Here is a 20,529-nt window from a genome sequence, read left to right on the forward strand (position 1 = left end):
AGTCGGGTAAGACTCCGCCTCATAGGATTACAGCTCATTCTACTAGGTCAGTTTCTACTTCCTGGGCGTTTAGGAATGAAGCTTCGGTTGATCAGATTTGCAAAGCGGCAACTTGGTCCTCTTTGCATACTTTTACCAAATTCTACCATTTTGTTGTATTTTCTTCTTCTGAAGCAGTTTTTGGTAGAAAAGTACTTCAGGCAGCGGTTTCAGTTTGAATCTTCTGCTTATGTTTTTCATTAAACTTTATTTTGGGTGTGGATTATTTTCAGCAGGAATTGGCTGTCTTTATTTTATCCCTCCCTCTCTAGTGACTCTTGTGTGGAAAGATCCACATCTTGGGTAGTCATTATCCCATACGTCACTAGCTCATGGACTCTTGCTAATTACATGAAAGAAAACATAATTTATGTAAGAACTTACCTGATAAATTCATTTCTTTCATATTAGCAAGAGTCCATGAGGCCCGCCCTTTTTTGTGGTGGTTATGATTTTTTTGTATAAAGCACAATTATTCCAATTCCTTATTTTATATGCTTTCGCACTTTTTTCTTATCACCCCACTTCTTGGCTATTCGTTAAACTGAATTGTGGGTGTGGTGAGGGGTGTATTTATAGGCATTTTAAGGTTTGGGAAACTTTGCCCCTCCTGGTAGGAATGTATATCCCATACGTCACTAGCTCATGGACTCTTGCTAATATGAAAGAAATGAATTTATCAGGTAAGTTCTTACATAAATTATGTTTTTCACAAATTTTTTCACAAACTTTAGGTTTCTCACTGAAATTATTTACAAACAGCTTGTGCAAATATGGCACAAATGGTTGTAAATTCTTCTCTGGGATCCCCTTTGTTCATAAATAGCAGACTTATATGGCTTTGGTGTTGCTTTTTGGTAATTAGAATGCCACTAAATGCCACTGCGCACCACACGTGTATTATGCCCAGCAGTGTAGGGGTTAATTAGGGAGCATGTAGGGAGCTTTTTGGGGTAATTTTAGCTTTAGTGTAGTGTAGTAGACAACCCCAAGTATTGATCTAGGCCCATTTTGGTATATTTCATGCCACCATTTCACCGCCAAATGCGATCAAATAAAAAAAAAAGTTACATTTTTCACAATTTTAGGTTTCTCACTGAAATAATTTACAAACAGCTTGTGCAGTTATGGCACAAATGGTTGTAAATGCTTCTCTGGGATCCCCTTTGTTCAGAAATAGCAGACATATATGGCTTTGGCATTGCTTTTTGGTATTTAGAAGGCCGCTAAATGCCGCTGCGCATCACACGTGTATTATGGCTAGCAGTGAAGGGGTTAATTAGGTAGCTTGTAGGGAGCTTGCAGGGTTAATATTAGATTTAGTGTAGAGCTCAGCCTCCCACCTGAAACATCAGACCCCCTGATCCCTCCCAAACAGCTCTCTTCCCTCCCCCACCCCACAATTGTCCCCGCCATCTTAAGTACTGGCAGAAACTCTGCCAGTACTAAAATAAAAGGTATTTAGCCCTTTTTTTTAAAAAAAAAAAGAAGCATATTTACATATGCTGATGTGTACGATCCCCCCTTAGACCCCAACCTCACTGATCCCCCCTAAAAAGCTCTATAACCCTCCCACTCTAACTTAATGGGCGCCATCTTGGGTACTGGCAGCTGTCTGCCAGTACCCAGTTTAGAAGAAAAAAATGGGTTTTTTTTACATTTATTAAAAGTTTCTGTAGTGTAGCTTCCCCCCACACAAAACCAACCCCCCACCCCTCCATGATCCCCTCCATGATCACTTTTTGTGCTTAGATTTGGGTCTTATTTATTAATACATTTTCCGTAGTGTAGCGGTTCCCACCCGCTCCCGCCCCGTGCACGCGCCCGCCCGCCACCCTCCGTGCACGCGCGCGCGCCCGTGCGCGCCCCCGACGATCGCGCCCCCGATCCCACCCCCCTTGACGTCATGCGGCACACCGATGGCCGCCCACCCGCCTCCCAAGTCGGCTCCCACCCACCAACGAAACCGGCCATCGATGTCCGGTGCAGAGAGGGCCACAGAGTGGCTCTCTCTGCATCGGATGGCTGTAAAAGGTTATTGCAGGATGCCTCCATATCGAGGCATCACTGCAATAACCGGAAAGCAGCTGGAAGCGAGCAGGATCGCTTCCAGCTGCTTTCCACACCGAGGACGTGCAGGGTACGTCCTCAGGCGTTAACTGCCTTTTTTTTGAGGACGTACCCTGCACGTCCTCGGTCATTAAGGGGTTAATACATCACCACACTGGTCGGTGTTTGGTCATGTATACACCTATCCTGTTTTAACTATCTTTCCCTTATTATAAAGGTTACAGGAAAACCAGATCTGGTGTATACAGAAAGAGAACAACTTGCATGTCTTTAACTATGTGTTTAATTATGTGTTAAGTATATCGCTAGATATGCTATAAATGTAATTTCTTCCTTGGACCAATTAGGATGTAGAGAATATATATTTATATTTATATACATGTTAGAGAAAAGCTGCTAGATCTATATCCCTATTTAACCCATTTGGCTCCAGGGTATTTAATGAAAAAATCCAAAAAGTTTCCTTAATTCCAGCAGTCTACTCCCACCTCTCTTGTTTACATCAATTTGTTCTATCGCTTTTATATAGAAGTCATTTTTATTTTTGTTGTGTTTTTGGCAGAAATGTTGGATAAGAGGGGTATTTAATGTCCCTGCTTCAATATTTTTCATATGTTCCAGACATCTAGTTTTAAGTTTTCTTTTTGTACGTCCTATGTACCTTAAAGGATTCTAGCATGTAGACTACATAGTCTGATTTACAATTGAGCAGTTTTTTTATAGGAAATTTTTCCAAATCTTCAGTTTTTATTGCAAATTTGTTGAATTGTTTAGAAGGATGTGTGTGTTCACAACAAACACAACTTTTTCTAAAACATTTATGAAAACCTTTTAACACTGCTGTGGTTATTTTGTTTTTTTGGCCTTTAAATTTATTTTCAGTTTTACTCCTAATGACACTGAGTGCAAGAACAGATTTCAGATTTTGTTTTTTTTTATATATATTACATCTGGATTCTTTCCAATTATATCTTTCAATAACAGGTCTTTTTGTAGTATCCCCCAGTGTTTATTTAAGATGTTTTTAATTTTCCAATGGCCATCATTAAATGTTGTGACAAATTTAACTTTGCTTTTAGTTGTTCTATTGATTGGCCTCTTCCTATTTTGTATCAGGGATTGTCAGGGATTGTCTATCCAGTGACTTTGCTCTCTCATAAGCTCTTTCAACAATTTTATCTGGGTATTTCTTTTCTTTAAATTTTTGTTTCAAGATGTCTGCTTCTTTCTCAAAGTTGTCTATCTCTGTACAATTTCTTTTTAATTGCTGAAATTGTCCATAAGGAATGTTCTCTATCCACTTTGGATGGTGAGCGCTTCTCGCATCCAGATACCCATTAGTGTCTGTCTGCTTGCGAAAAAGGTTGCTCTTAACTATACCATCCAAAGTGGATAGAGTAACATCCAGAAAGTCGATTTGTTTATCGCTTATTGTTTCTGTAAATTTAAGGTTCATGTTATTATTATTAAGTTGATCCACAAAATCCTTCCAGTCACATTCATCTCCTTCCCAGACTATTAGGATATTGTCTATGAATCTACACCATAGTTTAATCTGGCCGTATTTATATCCAGTGCCCTCATAGACCACATCATTTTCAAAAGCCCCCATGTAGAGATTGGCGAAATTTGGCGCAAATTTTGTGCCCATTGCCGTGCCAGTTTTTTGTAAATAAAAATTTTCCTCAAAGAGGAAATAATTATTTTCTAGAACAAACTTGATGGAATCTAGAATGAACTTCTTTTGGTTATTGACCATCTGGTCAGACTGTTCTAAAAATGCTTGATGGCCTGTATCCCCCTAATAGATAATATAATCCCACTCACTGTTTTTTCACATATTTTTATGTTTATTTTCCCCTTTCTTATTTTATTCACCCCAATTTGTACTATTTTTTTTTTTTGCACTCTAAATAAATATATCCCTTTTGTTATCCTTTAATCACTCCTTGAATCACTTTCTACATTATTTTAATACCAAAGTTGGGAACTATATAACAACGAATATAAAATTTATATACCAAATAAGATGTGAGATCAAATAAGATGTGAGTCCATAAATCCATAATAAAGCTGACAAATCACTTATAGAAGATATAGTAATGAAATTAAAGGGACAGTCTACACCAGAATTTTTATTGTTTTAAAAGATAGATAATCCCTTTATTACCCATTTCCCAGTTTTGCATAACTAACACATTTATCATATATTTTTAACCTCTGTGATTATCTTGTATCTAAGCCTCTGCAAACTGCCCCTTTTTTCAGTTCTTTTGACAGACTTGCAGTCTAGCCAATCGGTGCCTGCTACCAGATAACTTCTTGTGCACGAGCACAGTGTTATCTATATGAAATACGTGAACTAACACCCTCTAGTGGTGAAAAACTGTTAAAATGCAATCTGAAAGAGGTGGGCTTCAAGGTCTAAGAAATTAGCATATGAACCTCCTAGGTTAAGCTTTCAACTAAGAATACCAAGAGAACAAAGCAAAATTGGTGATAAAAGTAAATTGGAAAATTGTTTAAAATTACATGCTCTATCTGAATCATGAAAGTTTATTTTGGCCTAGACTGTCCCTTTAATTCCATGTGTACAAGTAATCCACCAATTGCATTATCGCTTGCATGATTGACAGGTCTTCTCACCAATCAAGGTCATTCAAAACAAGGGGTTAGAAGAAATGCAGGCTGCACTTTCAGGAATTTCCGTAAAAGACAAGACTTTATTTCATCACTTTAAAATATTTGCAAGCACACTCCATAGTAGTTACCCAAACACACAGGGAGAAAAAGGCTGCTTTCCGACGCGTTTCCTGCTCAAACAGAGCACTTCATCAGGGATAGCAGCTGTTTCCCTTACAAGCTATTTATTCAAGTTGAAGTGTTAACCCTTAGATGGCCAATACCTTTGGCCTATTTCAAATCTTCAAAAATTGATTTAATTCATCAAGGGTATAGCACAATCAACACGATAAATATTACAACATTCCACTCATAATGATACAACAGTTATTTGAACTTATTAAAACAATATGCACTATTTTCAATTGGGGAAGATTCAAAAGAACAATTGTTTTAGAACAAGAGATTAGATTTCAATATCAGGGAAGGATATAAGATTCTTAAACTTAAAATTTAAAAAAGGCATTAGTTAGAATTTATAGACACAAAGTCTGGTTCTAATGTAGTTAGTCCTTATCAGTTAATCTATTCATGATGAATCACTAGCTATCAGATCGTTAGTTGGTGTGAGCTAGCTGATACAATATTTCAGACATAAGATTGTGATACTATATGAGAAAAACAAACAAAGCTTTAGTCTGTTTAATTCTTACACTGAATTTCCTATTTAACGAAGTGTTAGCGAGTGGGAGCTAGCTAATACAAGAAATGGATAAAATGTAATATATTAATTTGTATTAATAATAATCTATCAACTATTGATAAATAACTGATTAGTGGGAGCTAGCTGATACAATATTTTAAACATGAGATTGGGATCAAATAAGGAAGATATTTACTCCTTGTACCTATTAAAGTTGCACTTATAATATATCACATAATTTACAAAATTTTATTTAGTGGGAGCTAGCTGTTACAATGTCTAAAGTGTTGAATGTCTAAATTGAAGTTATTTACATACGACTAATATAGACACTATGATTTCACTATTATTTAAAGTTTAATGAAATTGTTATATTATTTTAATATTTTTTATGATTTTGTACTTGGGATGGAAGAAGACTGGTTTATTCAATCACCGGTATACAGTTGTAAATCCTAACTTTTATTTATTCCTTTTGGGGAACCGGTTTCCAACTTATGAATCCAGAATGCTTCCTTCCTATTTAGTTTTGCTAATCTGTCGCCCCCTGAGATTCTCTTTGGCACCCTGTCTATCACTTGAAATTGAAACAATGTTAATATCTGATCCTGCATCATTCTATCATAAGTTGACCCTTGTCTGTGTGTCGCAAAGTGTTTAGCTACAGGAGTCTTGGGTTCCTTAGCTTCTATAGATAATAAATGTTCACGTATACGCTCTTTTACAGATCTGATGGTTCTACCAGTATACTGTTTGCCACATAATTTACAAGTTATCAGGTAGACTGCAAAATCTGACTGGCAAGTAAAGTGTTGATAGATATTAAACTCATGTTTAGTGGTGTGTGATTCAAAAATATCTCCCATTTTTACATATTGGCAACTTTTGCATAGTCTGACCCCCACATCTAAAGGTGCCTTTCTTAGGGTTTAGCCAAGTTTCTGTATTTACTGATGTTTGTCTGTGTGACTCTGAGAAATTTCTATTGACATATTGACCTATGGTTTTTGCTCTTCTAGAAACGAATTTTACTCCATTGCCAGAAATATTCGCTAATGAAGATATCTTTTTACTTTACTACATATTTTATAGTATTGATTGCTATATTGGGTGGAAAACACTATTTTCCTCTCAAAATTATCACTCTCACTTTTATCTTTCAGAAGAATATCTCGATCCATTTGTCGTACATTATTTTGTGTATTCTCCAGTTGTTTTTTATTATAGCCTCTATCAATAAGGCGCTTTTTTAATTGGTCTGCATGTTTATTGTAATTCTCTACACTACTGCAATTGCGGCGCAGATGCATAAATTGCCCTTTAGGAATAGCACTTTTTAAGTGTTTGGGATGATTAGATTCTGCTCTTAGAATTGTGTTTCCAGCTAAATCTTTTCTAAAAGTTTCCATGTTCACAATCTTATTGCTCTTATCCAATTTTACTTTGAGATCTAAGAAATTTATGCTGTCTTTTGCCCAACTCCAAGTAAATTTAAGGTTCATACTGTTGTTGTTTAAAGTTTTAACAAAATTTTCTATCTGTTCTACACTGCCATTCCATATTATCAGCACATCGTCAATGAACCTAGTATAAAATCTGATGTTCTCTTTATAGTGATTTAGGTCACCAAATATTTTAAACAATTCAAAGTATCCTAGGTAAATATTGGCATAAGAGGGGGCAAATTTCGCCCCCATTGCCGTACCTCTCTGCTGTAAATATATTTTACCCTTAAATACAAAATAGTTGTGGGTTAATATAAAGCTGACAACATCTACAAGATAGCTAATAAAGATGATAGTAAAAAGTTTCAAAATTTCCTCTAGGGCTAACAGACCTTGTTTATGGGGGATGCAGTAATATAATGATACTACATCAATGGTTAATAACAAGTCTGAGTCCCTCAATTTAAACCCATCTAACTTCCTTAGTAATTGTTTGGTATCTCACCAATCACATTGATTAAAATACGGATAAACATCACTTTGATCGCATTATCTTATAAATAATGATAGTCTATACGCCAACTAATTTCCTTAATATTAAAGAGGCAAAACGTTTAGACAATCCTAAAATATGAAGATATTTGGTTAATGCACGATATCCGATATTCATCCAATCAGTGAATGGCAATTGAGATTGGCAATGATACCAACCAACCGCAACTCCCCCAAAATTGAGTGATAGCCAGCTCCACCAATCAGAATCCAATAAAGGGTATATAAATCACGCAAGTTGAGAACCAGATCGCCCTTTGAAAAAGCCACGACGGCGAAAAGTGTCAGTGGCGTCTTTGCTCTATTTTTTTAACTGCAATGCTCACTCTTTAACTTAAATAACCATGGAAATGACTTTGGGAGTCCTTATCTAACTTTAAAACAACTTTAGCGTAAATCCTTGTTGATTAACAGCCATTCAATGTATGTTACTTGGTGGCTAAACAAATCATATAAGATCACTTGAGTTGGATTTCTTCCCAGTTACTGAGACTCCGCTTATTATTACCTCCATTTACTCATTTTTTAGAGGAGCATATGTAAAAAAATTTCCTCCAAATATTTTTGTGAGAAATATTATGAATTTGACAACATTTTGAGAAGTGCAATAGTAGTCTCCAATATTTTAACAGCAATGTACTAGAATTCAAGTAAACATGAAAGGTAAATCAGTGATGAGTTCGTTGTTCCAAGCTAGAGAATATAAACTATTGTAACAAAACATCTAACAGGTATTTTAAGTCCTTTAGCATGAACCAATGTTCGGTATTAAGTCAGAGCTGGATTGGTATATGAATGTACACTGTGATTTTTAATAAAAAGTACAATCTTCATGTAGCACATCCAGGCGGGCCAAGGCGTAGTAGGGAATTGGAGGGGGGGGGGAGGGATGGGGATCAGATCTGGTTGGGGAAGGGGGTGGAATTTGGCAGGTAGGTTAGACTTGGGTATTTCCAGATATCTAGGTCCACTAGTCAACTTGTAGAGTATGAAGTTAGGAGTGGCAGTGCTGATGCGTTCTGGAGGCCTCATAGTAATGATACCAGGGTTCCCATATAACCCAATACAGATCCTCTTTGTTCAGATTAGAGTAAAAACTTCTTTCCATTGTGGCAAGAACCTGTGTGGTTGTTATGACGTTCGAGATGTCAGGGTGCAATGATTGTTTCCATGTTTGTGCTATGGTAAGTTTTATAGTGGCAAAAATGAAGATGACCAGTTTAGATTGTAGGACGGGAAATTTAGTTGGGAAGAAATGGAACAGGGCTATCTCTATGCGACATGGCAAAGTCATTCCCATCTCCTCACATATATGGAAAACCTCTTCCCAGCAGGGCCCCAATGCAGGTCAGCTCCATCAAATATGAAAATCTGACCCTCTTTCTCCACAGTTGCGCCAGCAAAGGGGAGACAGTATCTGGAACATCTGAGATAGTCGAACAGGTGTGTAGTACCACCGAAGGAGTATTTTCATATACGATTCAATGGTGTTTGCACAGTGAAGGTTTTTTTTCGTCAGTGTTATAGCTCTATGTAAGTCTTTGTCAGCAATAGGCCTAGCTAAGTCAAATTCCCAAGCCTTAAGTTGCCAAATTCTGTCATTGTTAGTGGATGTTTGGATCATAGTATAATGGTGGGATAGGGTTTTGGGAATCCTTTGTCTGAATGTTCCAAATTTTTTCCCAGGAGGTCAGAGGTCGAAGGTCAGATTTAGGAAAGCCCCAGGATATAAAAAAATTGTGTAATCTAGAATATTCAAATGGAAGCCACAGAGGTGGGTCCTGTGTTATTGAATCCACTCCACGCGGAGGAAGTAATGTGTCTGTGAGGTAAAGTTGTGAGACTTGTTGTAGGCCCCACTTTTCCTAATGTGTAGTGTACATGTCTGGGAGTGCAATTAGTAGGCTTGAAATAGAGTTTAGTGGAGATGGGTGCTGTGATATTTCCTAAAGATGTTGGAGAGAGTGCCAAGCTTTTAGGTTATCCCGGATAACTCCGTTATGGATCATCAATTGATTCAAACGGTATACCGAAATCCAGGGAAGATCCGCCAGACATAGGCCCGCAGGGAGGTCGGATGCTTTTAGGTCTCATGAGCATCAGGTGCGATCCTCTTTGCTCAATTTCGTTTGAGGCCTTTATAGCTTTGCATGTTGCACCAAGGGTGCAGAGATTATTTTCAGATATCACAACTGATATACTTAAATCCCAATACTCTATTCTCTCTGATTTGGTGGTTGGACTATCACCTTATTGTTCAGGGGGCCTCATTTGTTCGTCCTACCTGGACTATATTCTCAACAAATGCAAGTTTTTCAGGTTGGGGAGCTGTCTGAGAGTCTCTGACAGCACAAGGGGTTTGGAAACCTCAGGAGGCAGGGTTACCAATCATATTTTAGAACTTCATGCTAGTTTCAGGGCTCTTCAGGCGTGGCCTCTATTGAAGAGAGAACTTTTACATTTATTTTCAAACAGACAATAGCACAACAGTGGCATATGTCAATCATCTAGGAGGGACTCGCAGTCCTTCAGTTATGAAGGAAGTATCTTGGATACTTTATTGGGCGGAATCCAACTCTTGTCTAATTTCTGCAATTCATATCCCAGGTGTAGACAATCGGTAAGAGGATTATCTCAGCCGTCAGACTTTATATCCGTGGGAGTGGTCTCTCCATCCAGATGTGTTTTTTTCATCTTGTACAAATGTGGGGTCTTCCAGAAATAGATCTGATGGCCTCTCGTCTAAACAAGAAGCTTTACAGATACCTTTCCAGGTCCAGGGATTCTCAGGCAGAGATGGTGGATGCCTTAGCAGTTCCTTGTTTTTTACCAACCTGCTTATATTTTTCCGCCTCTGGTTCTTCTTTCAAAGGTAATCTTCAAGATCATAATTGTTCAATCTCATGTGTTTCTGATAGCACCAGCATGGCCTCACAGGTTTTGATATGTGGATCTATGCCAGCCTTGGCCACTTCCTTTAAGGCCAGACCTTTGTTTTTTCCATCAAGATCTCAAATCTCTACATTTGAAGGCATGGAAATTGAACGCTTAGTACTTAGTCATAGAGGTTTCTCTGATTCAGTGATTAGCACTATGGTACAGGCTCGTAAGTCTGTTTCAGGGAAAAAATGTTATCGGGTTTGGAAAACCTATATTTCATGGTGTTCCACTCATAATTATTATTGGCATTCTTTCAGAGTTCCTAGGATTTTACAGTTTCTTCCAGATGTTTTGGAGAAGGGTTTATCTGCAAATACTTTGAAGGATAAATTTCTGCTCTTTCTGTCTTATTTCATAGAAAGATTGCTAAACTTCCTGATATTCACTGTTTTGTTAAGGTTTTGATTCGTATCAAACCTGTTGTTTATTCTATTTCTTCTCCATGGAGATTCAACTTAGTTTTGAAGTTTTTTTTTCAGGCTCCTCCTTTTGAGTCTATCCATTCTCTGAATATTAATTGCTTTTTTGGAAAGTGTTATTTCTATTGGCTATCTTTTCTGCTAGAAGAGTTTCTGAATTGTCTGCTCTCATTTGTGAGTTTCTTTATCTGATTTTCCATCAAGATAAAGCTGTTTTGCGGACTTCATTTACATTTTTGCCTAAAGTTCTGAATTCTAACAAATTCAATAAGGAATTTGTTGTTCCTTCTTTGTGTCCTAATTCTAAGAATACTCTTGTAAGGTTTTCTCATTCTTTGGATGTGGTAAGAGCTTTGAAATATTATGTTGAGGCTATTTAAGATTTCAGAAAGACTTCTAGTCTGTTATTTCTTCTGGCTCCAGGAAAGGTCAGAAAGCCTCTGCATTTTGATTGAAAATCATTTTACTAGATCAGTTGCCTCTTCTTGGGTTGTCAAGAATGAAGTTTCAGTTGAATACATTTGCAAAGCAGTAATTTGGCTTTCCTTTGCATACTTTTTCTTAATTTAACCATTTTGTTGTGTTTGCTTTTTCGGAAGCAGCCTTTGGTAGAAAGGTTTTTCAGGCAGTTGTCTCAGCTTGATTCTAATGCTTTTGATTTGAGTTTTTTTTTTTTTTTAATTTTTAAGAAAACCTTATTTTTTGGGATTTAATTTCTCAGCAGAAATAGCTGTTTTTATTTTATCCCTCCCTCTCTAGTGACTCGTGGACTTCCACATCTTGGGTATTATATCCCATACGTCCCTAGCTCATGGACTCTTGCCACTTACATGAAAGAAAACATAATTTATGTAAGAGCTTACCTGATAAATTAATTTTTTTCCTAGTGGCACGAGTCCATGAGACCCACCCTATTTTTGGTGGTTATGATTTTTTTGTATAAAGCACTTTATTTTTTTGCTCCTTCTTTTATACCTCACTTCTTGGCTACACGTTAAACTAAGGTATAAGTGAGGTAGGAGGTGTATTTATAGGCATTTTGAGGTTTGGGAAACTTTGCCCCTCCTTGTAGGAATGTATATCCAAAACGTCACTAGCTCATGGACTCTTGCCACTATGAAAGAAATGAATTTATCAGGTAAGTTCTTACATAAATTATGTTTTCTTGTAAATACTTTACTGAAGCAAAATTATAAACAACAAAATTCTGGAGTTGAGGAAAGGGGAATAGAATACCCAAAGTTTAAGCACAAGTCTCTCAACAAGCACAGACTACCCAGCGGTCACTGTTGGTGAGGATTTGGCTTTTAGAATGCATATAAGCATACACAGGTATCACAGGAGATGTTCTTGGTTTAAGGAGCAAGGTAAGCATACGTGGGTATCAAGGTAAGTATGCTTGGTTTCAAGAGGAAGGTGAGCGTACGTGGGTATCAAGGTAAGTATGCTTGGTTTCAAGAGCACTTGTAATCCAGAAATGGGGATGACAACACAAAAGGTAAAAGTAAATCTCTTAGAAGTGCACGAAAAGGCCGAGTATTGCTGCTTTTACTCCTAGTCCATGTCAAATATGCAATAAGCCATCAGCACTGTATTCATTTAGAAAACTTTATTGGAACAATAAGCGACATTTCGAGGAATTAACCTCTTAATCATGCTAATAATGTGACATTTGCATTGCATTTAAATACCTTCTCAGTGGCGCGAAACTGACCTCTCTGGGACCTATGGTCGCCACTTAGTGGTTGTACAATATACCTACACCATTAAAATCAATATTTTGTGAATGACATTAAAAACATAAGGGTAACATCAAAAATAAAAAACAAATGTCTTTAACTTATGTTCTTTTACCTTCCATTTCTATGTAGACAATCTTTTCCTCTTTTGTATGTCTAAGCAGTTTTATAGTGAGCTGTAATCAAGAATAATACAATTTAACGTTAAGTAGCAGTGAAATTACAATCTAACTTTCATTTTAAAGTGCTTATACTTAGCAATATTGTATTACTGTTATATACTTGTATCCAGATTGCAAATATCATTTTAAATCAAATTATTATGAAGACTGCCAATCAGTAACTGGTTTCAAGAGCAAGGTGAGCATACATAGGTATCACAGCAGAGATGCTTGTCTTCAGGAGCAAGATAAGCATACACAGGTATCCCAGCAGAGATGCTTGGCTTCCAGAGAAAGATAAACATACACCGGTATCACAGCAGAGATGCTTGGCTTCAGGAGCAAGGTAAGCATACACAGGTATATCAGCAGAGATGCTTGTCTTTAGAAGCAAGGTGAGCATACGTGGGTATCAAGGTAAGTACGCTTGGTTTCAAGAGCAAGGTGAGCATACATGGGTATCAAGGAAATTATGCTTGGTTTCAAGAGCAAGGTGAGCATACATGGGTATCAAGGGAAATATGCTTGGTTTGAAGAGCAAGGTGAGCATACACAGGTATCACAGCAGAAATGCTTGTCTTCAGGAGCAAGGTAAGCATACACAGGTATCACAACAGAGGTGCTTGGTTTCAAAAGCAAGGTAAGCATACACAGGTATCACAACAGAGGTGCTTGGTTTCAGAATCAAGGTAAGCATACACAGGTATCCCAGCAGAGATGCTTGGCTTCAGGAGCAAGGTAAGCATACACAGGTATCACAGCAGAGATGCTTGGCTTCAGGAGCAAGGTAAGCATATACAAGTATCACAACAGAGGTGCTTGTCTTCAGAAGCAAGGTAAGCATACACAGGTATCACAGCAGAGGTGCTTGTCTTCAGAAGCAAGGTAAGCATACACAGGTATCACAGCAGAGATGCTTGGCTTCAGGAGCAAGGTAAGCATATACAAGTATCACAACAGAGGTGCTTGTCTTCAGAAGCAATGTAAGCATACACAGGTATCCCAGCAGAGATGCTTGGCTTCAGGAGCAAGGTAAGCATACACAGGTATCACAGCAGAGGTGCTTGTCTTCAGAAGCAAGGTAAGCATACACAGGTATCACAGCAGAGATGCTTGGCTTCAGGTGCAAGGTAAGCATACACAGGTATCACAGCAGAGATGCTTGGCTTCAGGAGCAAGGTAAGCATACACAGGTATCACAGCAGAGATGCTTGGTTTCAGAATCAAGGTAAGCATACACAGGTATCCCAGCAGAGATGCTTGGCTTCAGGTGCAAGGTAAGCATACTTGGATATCATAGCAGAGATGCTTGTCTTCAGAAGCAAGATAAGCATACACAGATATCACAGCAGAGATGCTCGTCTTCAGGAGCAAGGTAGGCATACACAGGTACAACAAGTATGCTAAGTCTCTCAGGAGCAAAGAGAACATACACAGGAATCCCAGTAAGCAAGCCAAGTCTCAGGAGCAGGAGCCAGAGAAGTATGCTCTGTATAGGACAAAAACTCAGCAGCGAGTGAAGGGCTAATTGTACTTTTATAGGAACTCTCACACCTGGTGTGAGGTGGGGAGTTCCTGTAATCAACAGGATGGCTCTTTAAATCCTAGGGAGTTGCAGCACAGCAGATACAGACTGATCTTGGTGTGGGACGCCAAGAAGAGGTCCTCCAGGTAAGAGTCCTGACACAAATAGACACTTTTTTGGATACTGTTGATTTGCCCCTCAAAGGTTGGATCTAAGTAAATGGTAAGGTCCCCACCTACCACTAGAGCCCCCTTTCTGAGATCAAGAATTTTGTTTGTAATAGCATTAATAAAAGTGTTGTTGGGCGTGTACACATTTACTAATGTCACAATTTTTTCATATAGAGTACTGATTAGGACCAGGTATCTACCGTCTGGATCTTTTTTTTCTTGCATCAATTGGAATGGAATTAAATGTTTCAATACTATTGCTACGCCATTCCATTTTTTGGGACCTGTGGCAAAATATGCTATCGGATACTTGGTGCTGGTCTATTTCGGTTCATGTACTTTTTTGAAGTAGATTTCTTATAAGAAAGCCACATCTCCCTGTAATTTGATGAGTTCTTTTATCACCATAGATCTCTTTACAGGGATGTTGAGGCTCTTGGTGTAAAAGGGATATTACGTTTATGTGTGTATCTTATATTTGCCATCATGTGTGTATGTTTTATGAAGGGGGAAGTGGAGAGAAGAAAAAAAAAGGGGGGGAGGCGGTGGCAGAGAAAGAAGAGAGTATGGGTTTGGGGTGGGCTATATAGGAGATGAAGAGGGGGAGGAATAGAGGTTGCAGTTGCTTTTTCTCAATTTAAAGTCAGTCAACAGTAAAGAAGTTATTCAATCAAACCACAATACAATATAAGGTATAGAGTAATACAGAGTAGGTATATAAGATATGGTGATTACACCACTAAAGAAAGGTAGTGTAACTGTGGGTGATGTAGTATCGGAAGAAAAAATGAGTGAGGGTTGTATCCTCACCTCTGTTCCATTATAAGTTTGTGTGTTGAGTATTAGATAGTATCTTAGGGTGGCATGCAGGGAATAAGGAGTGGGGGTATAAATATTTGGTTTGTAGGGAGGGGGTCAAATTGATGCTCTGGAATGATATATTACACTGGAAGTCTAGTATATGATATCAGAGCTTGTGTCATAAGATTCTGTATAACCTGAGATCGTGGATTACAGATGTTATTAATAATATTGGTATATTTGTTAAAACAGTGAATAATCAAACATTATAAACAACATTTCTAGTAGGTTATGAATGATAAAGTTATTGAAAATACAAACATGGGTACAAATGAAGTCCTGGAGATAGCCAGATAGGGCATTGGGGGCCACAGAGAAAGCCATGAGAAAGTATAAAGTGTCATCATGTGTTTGCAGTTTGTGTGCAGATTGTTTCATGTTGCTGTCTATTTCTTTTTGTTTTTCTTCTATCTGGTGGACCTTTTGAGAGTCACTGCTGTAAGGTTTGCAGTTTTCCAAACAATTGACGTACTTCTAACATAACTGCCTGCATATCATCTTTTGAGGACAGGTTTTTGAAATCTAGTTATTGTTGATTTATCGTGGGTGATAGTATCATGTATTTGAGCAGTTGTGATTGTGTGTTATTCGAAGGGGGGTCAACTATTTTTTCAGAGGCAGTTTCAGGTGTTTTTAAGTATTAAAAAATAGTAGCGTAACGAGTAATGAGCTGATAACTCCAATACTAACTAAGGGGGCGCTCCGCTAGTGAACAATATTCCTATGTTATAATGAAATGTCAATTAGTATATAAAGATATATTTAGACCTTGTGCAAAAATCATTGACAGCTAGATATAAGCATATACAAATATAATGCAATACAAGTGTAGACAAATGGAGTTCGTAATTTATACGGTAAATACCAATCCCAAACGATATAGGTAATAAACAGTCTCTTCAAATGTTCCAAATGATCAAAGGTAATGGCACAGAAGAAACTTAACGGCTGCTCTCTGGAAAAGCTGGGAAGTGGGAAAAAAATACAGAGGCGCCTCTAAGTGCAGCAACAACCTCGAATCAGCAATAAAAATCTATGTCTATGTACTCACATTTAACAAAGCACACGGACCAAGGCTTTTGAGCCGCTCGGCTGACTCTAAAACAATGGTTACACAGCAGGCTGTAGTGACGTGTTCTCTCCGTAGTGATCCACTCGCTGTACTGCCCAAGAGAGATTCGACAAATGGGTACCAATAATATGGTGCAAGATAAATTGACTCCAGTAAGTCAACAGGACAGCGGTAATATATAAAAATGCTTTAATTAAAATACTTTTAAAACATCTCAGACAGTGACGCATTTCTCGGCGTGCAACGCCGTTTCCTCAGACTGTATTGTTAAAAACTACCACTGACCATTTAAACCTATCTTGATCAATCAATGAATTTCTCAATGTTCACCACACCTCCTCTATGACATCACACAATTGTATTGCATAATCTATGTTTCTATTAAATAGATACACAAAATGTATATATAGAGTAGTATAATACATATATGTTACATATGTTTCAAAAATCTGCAACTATAAGCGTAATCTGTTCAAAATGTGTTATCAAAAACACTCAAGGACGATGTCAGTATATCAACACCTGTTTAGCTAAGGTAATCAATAGATCCTAAACAATGTGCTCAGCACATCATAATATAGACAGAACCACATTCAAAGTTTATGAAAATTTTTACATTTATATGATAAGTATCTAAAGTGGATAAATATATGTGTAACAATGAATATCTCAATCGGTATAACCGATATCCATTGTAAAATATATGACAAAAATAACAGACTAAATAAAAAGATAATCCAGCTCACACTAAGCCATATGGGAACTCTCATTTATAAGTATCTCATGTTCTAAAAAATATACATGTAAAATGATAAGTAATAAAAAACATAAAAATAAAGACACCTTGGTGCTACCCTAAAAATTCTCTATGAATAGAGATGTAAGTAATTACATCATGATAGTGATAGATGATATTATTAGTGATGAGGTTATCAGCCTCAAATGTGTGTGTAATGATAAAAAAATATGTAAATAATATAATAATCTAAAGTATATTCATTCTGTATATGCATAATAAATATATATATAAACATATATTTTTAACAATACAGTCTGAGGAAACGGCATTGCACGCCGAGAAACACGTCACTGTCTGAGATGTTTTAAAAGTATTTTAATTAAAGCATTCTTATATATTCCCGCTGTCCTGTTGACTTACTGGAGTCAATTTATCTTGCACCATATATTGGTACCTGTTTGTAGAATCTCTCTTGGGCAGTACAGCGAGTGGATCACTACGGAGAGAACACGTCACTACAGCCTGCTGTGTAACTATTGTTTTAGAGTCAGCCGAGCGGCTCAAAAGCCTCGGTCCGTCCCATTTGCACTACAGTGTGCTTTGTTAAATGTCAGTACATCGACATAGATCTTTATTGTTGATTTGAGGTTGTGTTGTTGTTGCTGCACTTAGAGGCGCCTCTGTATTTTTTTTCCCCACTTCCAGGGAAATTCCAGGGTTTTTAAGTATTGGTTGAGCATGGAGAGTTTAGAAGCCTTTTCCATTTTATTATTTTTCCTGAGAGACATAGAGTCCCTCTATGAAAGTGATATATGGGAATGACTGCTGATGTAATCAATTACAGCTGTATAGTTAGTTGTGAGCTTGCAATTTTTGTCTGTATTAGTTGAGGTAATTACAGATGAAATGTCTTTGGGCCACTGCTATATCTGCTATTTATCGGAGGCCAGATATGATAAAAGGTCTCAGAGCAGTTTTTAGTGTATTATATATAGGGGTTAGCCCAAAGAATGCAGCTACCACTTGAGTGTCAGTATAGTCAGCTCTGCAGTTATTATGCTTGTGTGGAGCTCATTGGTTTAGATGTTATTCAAAAGGCTAGCAGCTTGTAAATTCTGCAATAATTTCTGTGTTTGCTAGTAAAAGGTGTTTCCACTTAATCCCAGTACCTCTAGTGGAGAAGAACGAAATGATATGAGGATAAGATCAGGTTTCTCTTCTGGGCCCTCTGGGCACACCAGTGGTTATCCTCTGCTCAAGGGTCTTCTGTGCTCTGAGGGTTCCACATAGAGCTACCTGGCCCCTGAATTGGGCTTTCCAGATGTTCTTTGGCTGTTTCGTGGTTCAGGGCTGTGATTGCGGCCGACCCGCATGACTTACACCACCGCAGCCTGTCTCAATGACCGTGCTTTCAGTGCGGTATAGGTCGGGATGCCGTGAGGATGTTGGGGTATTTGTGCAGCTATTTAGCTGTGCATTTGGGGAGGGATGGGTTAGGGAACCACTCGTTTTGATGCTGGAAGTGAGGCCTAGGAGCTAATTCATTATGTGGCCATTATCTAGCATGGCCAAGCTCCACCCCCATCTTATTTTTCATCAGGATAAGGCAGTTTTGAGAACTAAGTTTGATTTCCTAACATGAGTAGGGAAATTGCTGTTCCTTCTTCTTTCATAATCCCAAGAATTCTATGGAGAGGCAACCTGGATGTTAGAGCTTTAAAGGAATATTTGCAGGCTATTAAGGATTTCAGACAAACTTCTAGCTTGTTTGTTAATTTGTCTCATTCTAGAAAAGAATTTCTTTTGCACCTAGGCTTAAGCTTTTGACTTAGAAGGCTAAAATGGAGGTAGGCCAGTCTCCTTCTATATGGATTACTGCTCATTCTACCAGATTATTTGCCACATTTTGGGCTTTTAAGAATGTAGCTTCTGTGGATCAAATTTGCAAGGCAACTACTTCATCTTCTTTGCATACTTTTACTAAATTCTGCCATTTTGATGTTTTTTGCTTCTTCTGAAGCAGCCTTTGATAGAAAAGTCCTTCGGGCCATTGTTTTTGGTTGATGTAGTTTTTATTAGGTTATTTTTGCTTTATTTTCATGTTTTGCATAATAAAAAAAAATATATAAGATAAACTAAATAGGAATCATGTTTCTCCCACCCTCATTACTCGTGGACTATACTGCTTGGTTATTAGTTTCCCCAGGAGTAATGGATTGTGGACTCTCACCACCCACCATATGAAAGAAAACATAATTTATGCTTACCAGATAAATTAATTTATTTTATGGTGGTCCACAAGACCCCACCCTGTTTTTTAATCTTGTGGTAACTTAATTTTCTTTGTTGCACCTCTTTTTTTTTTTCCTGCTCCTTTTTTTTTTTCTATCTTTTTTGTTTGTTTGGCTCTACGTCAGACTAGTTTCTGGTAAGGTGGAAGGGTTTTTTATAAAGCTCTTGGGGTTTGGAAATCTTTGCCTCCTCCTAGTGGCCAGGAAGAGTAATTCCCAGGAGTAATGGACCATGGACTTCCACCACCATGAAAGAAAGTAATTTATCAGTTAAAAATCTGTTTTTCCTGCAGATGGTAAGTCCAGTAGTGAGGGTGCTTATTAAGTATGTAGTCAGGGCCGGCCTATGGGCAAGGCGGACAGGCGACCGCCTCAGGCCCCGCGATCAGGGAGCCCCGCCGCAAAGGTAACCAAAAAATATATTTTTTTTATTATTTTAATAAAAAAAATTTAATTGTATTTTTTTTTTTAAATATATTTTTTTCTCGCCTTTTGTTTGCGCAATAAATTTTTTTGAGGGAGGGGGGACCACGGCCCACGAGACACACACGGGGCGCGCCAGGTGTCAGCAGCATTTGAATGATTGGAGCATATAACTTTTATTCTCCAATCATTCGTTGCTGAGTGTCACTGAGGGGAGGAGGCGGAGCACGGCACGGCCTGTCACGCTCAGGAGGGACTTTAGTGTGCAGCAGTCGCAGACCATCGTAGCCAGGTGAGGAGCGCCCTGCTTTGGGCCAGGCCCCCAGACAGTCAGACACAGTGAGTGTGACTAGTGCCACATTTTAATTATTCAAAGGCACTCTGGCAGGTAGGCTGGGCCCTGGGCATAATTTTATTGCATGGGGCTGGGGTATAATTTTATTGCAGGGGGACTGGGTTTCATTTTATTACAGGGGGGGCTTCATTTTATTGCTGGGGGCAATTGAAGGGGGACTGGGGCATAATTTTATTGCAGGGGGATTCATTTTATTGTTGGGGGCTGGGGAAATCATTTTATTGCTGGGGGACTGGGTTTCATTTTATTACAGGGGGGGCTTCATTTTATTGCTGGGGGCAATTGAAGGGGGACTGGGGCATAATTTTATTGCAGGGGGATTAATTTTATTGTTGGGGGCTGGGGAAATCATTTTATTGCTGGGGGCATCATCTTTTGTTGGGGGCATAATTTTATTGCAGGG

Source organism: Bombina bombina, chromosome 4 (assembly GCF_027579735.1).
Source record: "Bombina bombina isolate aBomBom1 chromosome 4, aBomBom1.pri, whole genome shotgun sequence".
Taxonomy (NCBI): Eukaryota; Metazoa; Chordata; class Amphibia; order Anura; family Bombinatoridae; genus Bombina; species Bombina bombina.